The sequence below is a fragment of the Bos indicus x Bos taurus genome, chromosome 7 (assembly GCF_003369695.1).
Source record: "Bos indicus x Bos taurus breed Angus x Brahman F1 hybrid chromosome 7, Bos_hybrid_MaternalHap_v2.0, whole genome shotgun sequence".
NCBI lineage: Eukaryota > Metazoa > Chordata > Mammalia > Artiodactyla > Bovidae > Bos > Bos indicus x Bos taurus.
In genome coordinates this window covers 77,817,518-77,821,394 of record NC_040082.1, presented here as the reverse complement: position 1 = coordinate 77,821,394, position 3,877 = coordinate 77,817,518, and the positions used below count along the sequence as shown (strand labels likewise).

Here is a 3,877-nt window from a genome sequence, read left to right as displayed (position 1 = left end):
ATCTTTAGTGCTAAAAACATCTCTTTCTATGGAGATAAAAAGATATTTAGCATTTAATTGTCTCAAATCACCTGCAGTTAAGTCTCTTTTTGAGAGTTTGCAAAACAGGAAAAAGTAATGTTGAACAAGTTTTTAATAATCTAAATCACCACAGGAGTAGTAACTAACAGATGATTTCCAAATATACATCTTTTAAAAGAGAAATCATTACTAAAGGCCTGGTGTTAAAACTAAAGCAAAACTAAAGCTTTCTTAGGAATCTATTTTATTTTTATTTTACTTTATTTTTAAACCATAATAAAAACAATTTTATTTTATAATTTTTATCTGTATACCCATAATGAGTTACTACCTTAGTTTTGCTAAGAATAACTTCTCACAAAAGTGATACTATTTTATTCTTCCAATTCTATCAAGATGTAATTGACAAAGAGAACTGGATAAATTTAATGTAAACAGCATAATGATTTGACTTACATACATCATGAAATGATTAGCACAATAAGTTTGGTGCATATCCATTATCACCTATAGACACAAAATTGTAAAAAAATATAAAAAAGTTTTTTCTTGAGATGAGAACTCTTAGGATTTACTCTTTTAACAATTTTCATAAATAACTTAAATCAGTGTTAATTATATTTATCATGTTGTACATTACAATCCTGGTATTACCTTATAAATGGAAGTTCATATATATTTTGATTATCTTCACCTAATTCCCCCTTTCCTTAATCCTCATTTCTGGTACCCTCAAAGCTAATCTCTTTTTCCATGAGTTTTTTCTTTCTTTCCTTTTTTTTATTTAATAGGATTTTCCATTAACATATATTTAATAAAAAATAATATCTACTCTGGCTCTCTTCTCCATTGTAAGGGGAAGAGTGGTAAGGAGGGGCTGGCACTCTGCCCACCCCTAGGCATCCAGACAAGCCCTGCCTCCAAGGCTCCCTTCTACCCGCCATTTTCCAACAGGCTGTGACCTCCAGACAGATGGTTCAAAATTACAAGTGCTTTAGGCCCTCCCTTGAGCTCCCCCAGCCCCCCACATTGGGGGAATGGAGGAAAGGGACAGTGATGATGGATAGGGCCGAGAAGAGGGATGGCAATGAGGCGGCCTCACTGCAGCTGGTCACTGCGGAACAAGTCCTCCACAGCCGGGTCAGGCAGCAAGGTGCAGGGGTTGCTCAGCGTGCTGAGCCCCTCCAGGCCCAGTGGCTCCATGTGTAGCTCCTCCTCCAGCCCCAGCCCCAGCCCCAGCCCAGCTGCTGACACCGCGAAGCCCAGCACTCAGGCCAGGGCCGCTGCAATCTCCTTGTAGAAGCCTGGGGAGGCATCTCCTGTGAGGATGATGTTAGGCCCTGAGCCATAGTGGGAACAGTGGGTTACATTCTCGTGGTTGAGGGCATGAGTGTCCTGGGGGTCACTCACTGTCCTCTCACCCCCTAAGAATTCAGGCTCTTTGGAAAAGCCAGGGGGATCCAGCACCAGTATAGATTCTCCATGCTGAACTGCTCCAGGTTCCCCAGGCTGAAGTCACTCATCGATTGGTGGTAAGACAGTTGCCCACGCTCACTGGGGCTGGCTGGGTACAGTGTCCCATACTGTAGCTGCCTGCCCTGAGGCTGACACCCTGAGGGCTGCACTGAGCAGGCCTGAGAGGGCAGCCCTGGCTGCTGCAGAGGCTTTGGGGTGGGTGGCTGGGTAGGCAGAATGAAACCTGGGAGGCTGTAATGGATATGGAGGCAGCTGCTGGTTGGTGGGCAGCTTACTGCTATCCAGGGGGACACCCTGAGTGATGGAAGACAAGGTGGGTGACATTGTTGGCAAAAACTGTTTGGGCAGTTTCTGTTGGGACCTTCTGGCATTGGCTGGGCCCACAAACTATGGGGACTGAGGGGCACATGGCTGTGGTGGGGGAAGGCCCTGGGGGCAGAAGCTGAGTAAGGCAGGGGTTGGGGTGGGGGTTGGCAGGGAGGGCAGAACCAGAGATGAAGCAGAAGAGGAGGAAGAGGAGGAGAAGAAGGGCAGGGCACTGAGCAAGGGGTGACCCAGGGAGGTGGTGGGCAGTGCATGGTGGGCCAAGGAGAAGGCAAGTAGTCATGAGGGGTGACTGTGGGAGCCCTGGAGCTGGGGCTGAGGACTGCTCAGGGAAGCCTGGAGTTTGAGATTGCTTAGGGAGGACTGCAAGGATGGCTGGCTGAAAAGTGAATGAAGTCCTGGCACATCATAGCTCAGGCCCAGGCCCCCACTGATGCCCAGATGGGTCATGGTGTGGGTCAAACTGGAGGGACTGTTGCCCCCACTCAGGCTGAAACATGCTGTCTCCTCTGGGTCCATGGGGTGGGCAGTGGTGGGGAAAGTGCAGGGTGGTAAGGTCAGGTAGGGAGCCTCCTGTGTTCATGGCAGGTAGGAGGACAGGCACAGTAGCAGGCTGGTCAGGAGACGGGGAGATGTTAATTCCAGGGACTTCACAGGACCAAAGTCAGGAGGAGGATGAGGACAGCTTCTTAGCATCCCATGGTTTCAGCAAGTGCTTACCATCTAGCAAGTTCTCCTCAACAGATGGGACTTTGGAGTCCATCCTGCCATCCAGAAAACCTCCACAGCTGATCGGCAGGACCCTAGTGGGTGCAGGGCCTGGATAGGTGTCTGGAGGGCTGGGGTTCATCATTCTTGTGTGAAGGACAGAGTCAGAGCTTGTTCGCTTAAGGGCAGATGGTAGTCGAAACAATTGCCCCTTCTCTGCAGGGAAATTGCCCCAGGGCATTGTCCTCCACTCACTGGACTCCAGGGAAGGAGATAAATAGGACAATAGGGAGAGCTGTCAATGTGGCGGGGGTAGCGGTGAAGTGGGGACACCATTCTTCGGGGATCTCGCTGCACCTGTTCCACCAGCCCGTGGTGCCGAGTGCTCCAAGATGAATCCAAAGGGGAGTGGAAGGGACCCTGGAACTCAGCCAGGCCACAGCCAACCTGGTTCACGTTGGGCAGAGAGCCACTATAATAGGAGCTCCTTGTGTATGCCAGCCCCAGTTTTTGGGCCTGTAACTCGATGGAGCCAAAGTCCATCATCACCTCCTCGAAGGCCACCGTCTCCTCGGCCTGATACTGCTTCTGGAGCGCGATCTTCTCAATAAACTTAAGCAGATTGGAAGCTGAAGCCGTGGCCAAACCGGCCCATTTGCTCCAGATGTCACCATCTTTCTCCCCCTTCCCTACCCACCACGCTCCCAATACAAGCCTCCACCTCCGCCATGGGCCCCAGCCCGGCTCTTCTAGCCATAGCTGCTGCCACGTTTGAAGTTTTTCTTTCTTTCTTCTGAAGTATAATTGACCTACAACACTGTTATCTCCTGGTTACCACATATTAATCTGATATTTCTAACTATACAAAATGATCACCATGATAAGTCTAGTTATAATTTCTCAACATTCAAAGAAACTATATTTACCATATTCCCCATATTATACATTTCATACCTATGACTATTAACTGAAATTTCGTGCTTCTTAATCTGCCTATTTCTCTCCCCACCACCCCTCCTCTCTAGCAACCACCTATTTGTTCTCTGTATCTATGACTCTGTTTCTGTTTAGTTATGTTTGTTCGTTTATTTTGTGTTTTAGATGCCACATATAAGTAAAATCGCACACTATTTGGCTTTGTCTGACATTTCACTTAGCATAATACTGTCAGTCCATCCATATTGTTGAATGGCAAGATTTCATTCTTCTGTATGGCTGAGTACTATGCTACTGTATATATGTGTGTACGTGTGTGTGTGTGTGTGTGTGTATGTGTGTGTGTGTGTGTGTATATATATATATTCTTTATACATTCGTCTGCACTTCGGGTGCTTCCATATTTTGACTA

At 47.4% G+C, this 3,877-nt stretch overlaps 1 pseudogene; it reads right to left on the bottom strand.

The window, feature by feature from the left end:
- Positions 1 to 1,119: 1,119 nt before the first annotated feature.
- On the bottom strand, positions 1,120 to 3,203 carry LOC113896620 (annotated as a pseudogene).
- Positions 3,204 to 3,877: the final 674 nt, after the last annotated feature.